At 36.7% G+C, this 9,239-nt stretch overlaps 1 long non-coding RNA gene across 1 annotated transcript; it reads left to right on the top strand.

Moving 5' to 3' along the window:
• The first annotated feature begins 3,199 nt into the window (after positions 1–3,199).
• LOC138129987 (uncharacterized) lies at positions 3,200–4,009 on the top strand. Its single transcript, XR_011159448.1, has 2 exons — positions 3,200–3,431; positions 3,477–4,009. It is a non-coding gene; the product is annotated as an uncharacterized lncRNA (long non-coding RNA).
• The last annotated feature ends 5,230 nt before the right edge of the window (positions 4,010–9,239 follow it).

Here is a 9,239-nt window from a genome sequence, read left to right as displayed (position 1 = left end):
ACTCACTAAATTTATGTCAATCCTTAAAAGTCACCCGGTATTATGGAGAACAGGGATTGAATGACATATCATTTTCAAACGATTTAAACTCTCTTTAAAACAATACCAAAAGTTTTGGGTTTTTCTCAATATTATTAGAAGAATTACCCAGGGAACAATTCTGAACTGATACAACAATTTAAAATGTAAAAATTTAAAATGCGTTTATCCTGTTTGATTGAGACTGCTATCAATAAAAGACCCACTAGTCCATTCTATCTCCAAAAATGCCACACCACAGGTTAACGCTAAATCGTCTTTGGAAATTTTCTTCCACAGCAACATTATAATACGGTGCGATCAATTAAAAAATAAATCGAGTCGGCGTGTTACGGCAACCCATGCTATAGCATAGGCTCCAAAGCAAGCTCGATTTATTTTTTAAATGATCGCTCGGTATAAAATAAAAAATAAAACTTGTTACACAGTCTAGGACTGGTTTACAAATCTATGAGGGGCATGATGACCAACTCAATAGACCGGGACCAATGGCTTAACGTGGCTTCCGAATCACGAGACAGAATATAGCCTTTTTTTTAATTTTTAATTTCGCACTGGGTCGGAATCGAACCCGCGACCCTCGCGTCCCTGAGCCGAAACACACTCCCTTAGGCTATATTCTGCCTAAACACTGTTTTGACAAATGGATACTCAGAGCTCACTTAGTCATTTAGAGCATTTAGAACAAACTTCTCTCTTGTTTATTTTGGTCACTTGATTTTTAAATTTTGTACATTTACTCTTTAATTTCTTGACTTTTGTTTAATAAATGGTATAGTTCTTTGCATTTTTATATTCAGAAGACAAATCTCTACAATACTGAATAAAAAAAAAATGTACAGTGCTATTTGAAAAAAAGAAGCTGATGTTCATCTGTCAAAAACTGGACGCAATATATTTTTGTTTTTAAAATTATTTCATTTGATGTGCCATTTATTCAAATCGGATAAAAAATAAGCAAGATATAGCATCAAAGGTTTTTCGTCAGTCACCCTGTATGTATATCGGTGGTAATTTCAGAAGAAATATTTCATTTCACAGTGACATCACACGTAAAACAGATTCTGAACTTTGATTTAAATAAATGAATATCGTCATGAAGGAAAATAATTTGAACGTCAGTAGTGTTCTGTTTCATTTATCATCAGTGGTGTTAGTGTTGTTTATTATTAATTATTGTTGGAAAAGAAGAAAGTTGTACTAACATGCTGCAAAGATAAAAGGGCCTTTTGCTTTACCATTTTTGGGAAGCATTCATCTATTCGCCAAAGGTCCAGATGGTAAAACAATGTGAGAATATTAGAAAATATTTACCTAACCAACTTTTCCTGTAAGAATTTTATTCTAAAACAATGGAAGTGGCCGAGAATTCTGGACCAATTGGAAAAATATGGCTGGGTCCCTATTTATTCATTATAGTTTCCGATTCAGATGTAGAATATGTTATGAAGCTTTGTCTTGCCAAAGGGTCGTTGTACAGATTGCTTGAACCGGCATTTGGTAATGGAATACTAACTGCACCAAGTATGTAATTTATTAGTAATAGAAGGTATTTCGCGAGTGATAAAGAGCCCCATTTACAAAGTTAACGTGACTACCGTATTATTTTAAAGTGAAATTATGAATCTATGATGGCTTTGCTTCCAATAATTTTATTTGTCACAAAAACGACGATTAAAATTGGAACGATGAGAAAACAGACATGATCTTGATTTATGGCGAATGTAATTAAAATGCTTCTGCCGTTGTGCGTTGTAGTGACAAAGTTTAAAATTTAAATTTAAGTTCCCGTTACCGCCACCAGAGCGCGCCAAAAGTGAAGGTACTACCGGAAAGCTAGGAACTAAGGGATAGCGTTGGCAATCTTGGGGAGAGCGGAAATATAGCGGCGGTGAAGCGGTCTCTCGCGCGCGTGGTTCACTTCTGTTTGGTTTTTCGAAATGAACACACCGTGCGAAGAGCGATCCATATTTCAAAATTTGTAAGTTATACCTGAATCAATTACACTACCGTCCCGAGTAGATATTTTGTGTCTCCGTGACGAACCTGTTTTTTTTTTCAATCTACCCGGGTAATTTATCCCACGTTCGTTATCTCTTTTTTAGACCAGGACCACGTGGTAAGGGTATGTTGTAGATTTCATTTTGTTGCATGCTGTTTCTTTTGAGAAGTGCCCATTTGTTAGTTTTAAGCGTTACCCCTTAAGTTTCTCGCGGAAGAGGTCAATTTCAGGCATCCGTTCATTTCAAAAATTAGTAGCCGTCGACCGAATCATGTGTGCCCGTTTTGTTTTTCTTTCGTTAACATTTTCTAATGGCACTTGATCCGCCATTTTTCGTTTTGCATTGCCAGCGAATCGTATTCGTTATTTATGTTGCTTAGGTACTTACGAGTATATTTGTGTATCATTATTTAATTTTGCGCTTTGTTTTGTTGAATTTGATCATTGTTTAATATTACGCTTTGTTCTATTGAATTAAACTCGGGTTTTCTTTGTGTTGTTGCTAAGCACTGATAGATTTCAGATGAGTTAAAGTTAAAATGTTGTAAGTACGATCCCATGGGGGCTAGGTGACATTCAGGAGGTCGGCCGGTTGTTTAGTCAAATTTCTGTGGGGGCGACAGTTATGTAGGGGTGTTAGCGTAGGCGAACCTAAGTCCTGCTGTACGCGGCTCTGGGATGTTGACGTGAAGCCCCCGTCGCAGTTATAAGGACCTCGGGGTTTGTCGGTAAACGGTTGGTTGGGGAAGGTGGAACAGGCCTAGCTCTACGCGACTCTGAGAAGCTCATCGTACAACCCCGAACGCTTATATCACTCGGAATTGGTCGGTAAACAGTAGTCCGACCCGCGATACCCCGAATACCTATAAATGTCGCTTGTTTTCAAGACGATTCAGTCCCCTCGCGGCCGAGAGTTTGTTACCTCCAGCTCTAAGCTCCTGCCGGCGTACCTCGACCGTGTAGTTACTAATTAAACTTGGAATTGTCATAACATTGTCAAATATGAGTAATACCTGGAATACAGGTATTGTAGTTTACACGGATCTCTCGAAGGCCTTCGACAGGATTGATCATGGTCTTTTGTTGATCAAATTGGAGTCATTCGGTTTTTCAGATAATCTTGTGGAGCTAATAAGGTCTTATTTAAGCGATCGATTTATGTACGTGGGAGTGAATGGGTATGCGTCTAAGCCCTTTAAGCAGGAGTCTGGCGTTCCGCAGGGTTCTGTTTTGGGTCCGCTGTTTTTTAATATCTTCATAAACCATCTGGTGGACGATCTCGACGTACCGCACCTCTTGTTTGCCGATGACATGAAGATTTACCTTACGATAGACTCGATTGATGATGCTCTTCGACTTCAGGGCTGTATTGAGGAGATCTCTAGAAGGTGTAAGTTAAATAACCTTGTTCTCAACCATCTTAAGTGTAGCATAGTCTCATTCACAAGGAAGACCAAGCCTCTCTTATTTGACTATAAAATCAACGGCTCCATTCTTACAAGACGTGAGTCTATTAGAGATCTGGGTGTCATCTTCGATTCCAAACTATCCTTCGGCGAACACATTCGGACCATTGCGGGGACTGCCTTCAGGGCACTGGGTTTTGTTTTGCGTGCTGGCAGGGAATTCTCTGATGTCGCGACCCTGAAGCTTCTGTACATCACCTATGTGAGATCCCGGCTCGAGTATGCTTCCCTTGTGTGGTCACCGATATATGATGTTCACTCTTCTCTTCTGGAGCGAGTGCAACGCAGATTCCTGAAGAATGTAGTCTTCATGTTGAATGGTGCATATCCGCCTCGTGGGTGTCCACAAGGTCTTCTGCTCGGTGAGGTTGGTCTGCAGTCTCTGCTTGATAGACGCATGGAGCATTCGGTGATCTTTTTGTTCAAATTGTTCAGAGGGCTGCAGGAATGTCCTCACGTTCTGGAGAGGATCAGCTTGAGGGTTAGCCGGTCGGGATCTAGGGTAAGGAGTGTTTTCTACATTGGTCAGCGCCACACGGACATCAGGCTCAAGTCACCCGTCACTCGAATGCTGCGAAATTACCAGAGTGTCGAGGCCCACATCGATATTTTTTGTTGCAGCATTTCGCAAATCAAAAAATTCTTCTCCATCTCCTCGTGAATTAGGGCGATCCTACTCAGATGAGTGCTCGGTAGTTGTACCCTGGGTGTTGGGATGCTCTCTGTGTAGTGGTTGTTGTGTTGTGATTGTGTTTTGTGTATCATTTTCTTTTTGGCAGGGCTTCTAATTGGGCGTCAAGCCTGTTAGCCGTCAACAATAATAATAATAATAATAATAATACGGTTTTGGAGAGGGTTTTTTTTGCAACCTTTAACTTGTCATTTTTGTTGTCATGTACCCGTTCTGTTTGTTTTAAAAGTTGCTGTATTAATATTGTTGTTTGTTCTGGCAATGGCCTCCGCTAGTTAATTTACTTTACTCTGTTATACTTGGTCCCCGTTAATTTTGGATTCGTTTCATTTGGTCGCCCGAGAATCAAAGTTATCACAGGCATTTTTCAATAAAAGGTATTTTGCGTCCCTCACATGTGTGTTTTATTTTGCTGCGCTCATCCAACTGGAACCCTCAACGTTTGCATTCCGAACCTTTTCCGCCAAAAGAAAATCACAACGTAGGGACCCTCCGCTTCGATGACGATCACGACGACATTTGTTTCAGTTTGCGCAGGTTCGAATATTTGGCGAAAAGAAGTAATGTATTCAGATCATTACAGCGTTAATGCAGACATTAAACATTTTCCCAAAAATTCTTCGTTCTGCACAGCTAACTATGTTTTATATTTTGTACACCCCTAATTGTCATTCCCATTATTGTCATTGTGACATTATTATTTAATAGTGTTTAAAATGAATCAAATTTCACTTTTGCATAAAAAAGAGATTATTCTTACATATGGAGAATGCCAGAGAAATATTTCTGCAACATTGGATGTCTTAAGGGAAAGATTCCCTGATCAAAATTTTTCAAAATTTAAAGTTAAAAGGGTAGTTAATCTCTTTGAGGATACCGGAAGCGTACGAGAAACTAAGCGAATCTGTACAAAAAGTGTTACCGAAAATGAGGAACCTGTGGCGGCAGTTATTAATTCAGTTACTGAAAATCCTGAAATTAGCATTAAAATTTGGCAAGACAATTAGAAATTTCAGTGTCCAAGAGTTCCATACAAAGAATTTTAAAAACTAAAAAATACCATCCTTACACAATTTCACTTCATCAAGAACTGTCCCAGGTAGATAAAGAAAATCGAATAAATTTTTATCGTCACATGCTGCAAAGATTAGAACAGCAATCAAATTTTCGATTTATTATACTCTTTTCTGATGAATAGACATTTTAAGAGTAATAGTGTAGTAAATCACCACAATATGCACTACTGGAGTACCGAAAATCCACGCTGGGTAAGATATGTCGATCGCCAAAGTGTATGGTCAATAAATGTTTGGGGAGGCATTATTGGACATCATGTAATTGGGCCCCATTTTTTAAATGGAAATTTAATGGAGAAATGTATCTCAATTTTCTACAGAATGAGTTTCGAGACATGTTAGATGATATTCCGCTTGAAATTATACGGCGTGTTTTTTATGCAAGATAAGGCTCCCCCACATTTTGCCGTAAATGTTCGTCGATATTGAGATCACGAATATCTGTAGACAAAGATGGATCGGTAGAGGAGCTCCAATAGCATGGCCCCCGAAATCTCCGGACTTGACTCTATGTGATTACTTTTTATGGGGGTATATTAAACCGAAAGTATACGCTACCCCTCCAACAACTGTAGAGAACATGCAGCAAAGAATTCGAGATGCATTTGGTACAATAAATCAGGCAATGTTAACAAATGTGATTAATGATTTTCGTATACGTCTGGAGCTGTGCTTGGAAGAAGAAGGTGGAATATTTGAACATCGTTTATAATAGTAGTTTATTTGACGAGTTCTTGTGTAAATTGGGTTTTTTTGGCACGAGTGAACCAGTTTAAAACGCGAGTGAAACGAGCGTTTTAAAGGCCCACGAGTGCCAAAAAAGCCTAATTTACACAAGAACGAGTTTAACACAACGTTTTTTTGTTCGACGAGCCCTTTAAAGGCTCCAAATCGCTTAAAATCTTTAAAATTAGCTTGACGTTTCGTTTTGACAAGTGGTGACATTTATCAAAATCCGTTCACACAGGAGAAAATTCTCAAATTCTAACAGTGTCAAACAAAAAAAAAAAAAAAACTAACCTTTATTGTTTATTGTTTATCATTAATTTAATATTTTTTATTTTGTATTTTATTCGTCTAAACATTAATGCAACCTTATTTTACTTCGCATTTTTCATTGTGATACATAAAACATAGAAAACTAATAATTTCTTTGTTTAAAAAAGAAACAATTTCATTATTCTGTCATTTAAGAGAATTAACCACTTTGACTGACATTTGTATTTTTGCATGTCAGATGTTATGTCAAAATAATTCAAGGTTGTACAAAATTGGAAAAAATCACCAAATGTTCGCATGGTCCATTTAATTAAATTTCGGGAAATAAAAATGTTAAATTATTCGCACTCTAATGCTAAAATTTTTTAGCGAAAAACCTACTACTCTCTACCATTGCGTGTGGTTTTTTAATTGCATATTTATAAAAATATTAAATACAATAAAAAATTACTTAATAATATACCTGTTTAAAAATGCATTTTTAAAAGTAACGCTTCTTTACTACTATCAAAAAATGTCTCTGTAATTGTAATGTGTTCGTGCCAAATCGCAACACTTTGTGTCCATAAATAAAGGAGATATAAGGGGTGAAAGTCTTGGCTGGGACATCCTGTATAAATGACGCATTTTCAAAGGTTGCTGTTGTTTTACTACACTACCAGTGTCAGTGATTTCTATTTTTTTTAAATTGCACAAAAGCGGCTCATAACAAAGTCTCATAAAGATATATTTAGGAGGCTTTGCTCATAATAAGCACCCGGCGGCTCTGACGATAATCACACGTTAATCTTTTATAAGCTCTAGTAAGATAAGATGTTAAATAAATAAAATGTAGTGTAAGTACACAAGTATTTTGCTGCAAATGTACTACATTACATCATATTTAATATCAACATTGTAATCCTCCGGATAGGTTCGCCGCTAAATCAAGTGTTTATTTTTTGGTTAATTTCAACAAAATAGCATCAAAAGTTATTTATTGGTGATGGAATTGTTGATAAATGTAGGTTTCAATGTTTCTTAAATAGAAATGAGATTTACTACTCAACTGAAATTTGCTGACCTTCTTATAAATCTCTACAATTTCGAAATTAGTATATTAAAACATGACTTTTATAAAACTTAACATTAAGACACGAGTCAGATTTGCAACACGACTGCCGCAGGCAGGACTACCTGTAAATGACGAGTGATCTTAAATTTTATAAAACGGGTTTTTTATGCCAAGTATTTTTTCTAATTTGCATATTAAATACATGTTTCTTACAAATAAAACAAATTTTGGTTAATTTTGGGAATTTATTGACAGTTGGTGACACTTTTATTTCAAACATAATTTTAATTTTTGCATAATTATTTATCAGTCAACCGATGGGAAAAACATGAATATCTCCCGTGGTGCATACAATATTTTATTTTTTAGTGTCTATAGTTAAAAATTTCTTAAAAACATCTTGCAGAGAAGATTGCGTGAATATATGGTTACTATGGTTTCGTTCTTATGAGTTATAAGTCATATAGGTTATAATAATGGGGAGAGCGAAAATTTTTTAAATATCCGAAGGGAGTTATGAGTTATCTTTTATAATGTGTATCTATGACGAAAAGAAAGAGTATCGTGTTACTAAAAAATAAAGATGCATTAACACTGCAATTTATATCGACAATAGATTAGGTTACGTTGTGACCAACGCTATGTAGTGCAGCGTTAGCAACTTACAGTCGCGAGCAATAAATTTTGATCGTCAAGGTCATTCTTTGACGCAATCGAAAATGCTCCATCGTAAAACAGTCGTAAATGTCATAACCTAACATCATGTTGTATGACATTAATATGACATGGGCATAATCAGGCAGGGAATTTTTTTAAATTTGTGACAATCTAACCAAATTTTGAAATGACATTGACGACTAAAATTTATTGTTCGCGACAGTACCAGTCGCAAAACGTAGCTTGGTACTTGAGATGGGCACATATAAAGAATATAAAGAATGAGAAATCCAACTTGCAAGAAAGACCGAACATTGTCCGACGGCTTCCTTTACAGTGTCTCTTGCCACTGTTTCCCACAATTTTACTGCGCGTCCATTTCCCAAGTATCAAGCTACGTTTTGTGACTTGTATGCTGTCATAAACGAATGGACTAAATGAACAACTGCATTCGCACTTTCATTTTTGGCATTCAGCAATGTTTTGGATGTTTTTCCTCTGGAACCCTAAATTTTCTTTTTGAACTCGCTACCTTCAAAATGACATTTCGCGACCGCATAGTGGTGCGTGAACATAGATTTCGCGTACTAGTGCTTCAAAATCATCCAAAAAGCATTCGCCTTTTTGAGCATTTTAAAATAATTTGACTTGATAATAATAAGATTTGGTTTACAAAACACCATTTCTCCAATTTGGATCTTGAAAATTTCGAAAGAGTGAAAATAAATCGCTATTAATTCGATTGACACTTTGGCAAGCGCCATCTATTCATAAAGGGTACATGACATATCAGACATAATGTTCGTTTCAAAAAATATTGTACAAACTTCGATGCAGGGCACATTCGCTCAAATGAAGCACTCGCTTCTCCGTCGCTCGTGCCTCAAATAATGCGCTCACGCGCGAAAAATTTCTTCTCACACTCATTTCGTAAATAACTATTGTTTCGTCGTTTGCAAAGAAACCAACTTCATTGTTGGTTTCTAAATCTAAATGAACCGGGTAGCTTTCTTGTATTTTAGTACTTTATTAATGATTACCAGCTCACATATGCTCATCTCAGGAACTCTAATCATGTCAAAGAAGTTTCACTTTTTGAAATGAGTTTCCTATAAATTTAGGTCTTCCGTTACATTTTTGCAAGATCCTCTCGATTAGCTACGTATTTTAGTTTGCCAAATAACGTCATGGCCCTGAAGTGGTCAGTGAACATGTGTTGGACGGGAATATTATTTTCCGCGAATATGTAAAAAAA

This window comes from Tenebrio molitor, chromosome 4, assembly GCF_963966145.1.
Source record: "Tenebrio molitor chromosome 4, icTenMoli1.1, whole genome shotgun sequence".
NCBI lineage: Eukaryota > Metazoa > Arthropoda > Insecta > Coleoptera > Tenebrionidae > Tenebrio > Tenebrio molitor.
This window is presented reverse-complemented; position numbering and strand designations above follow the sequence as displayed.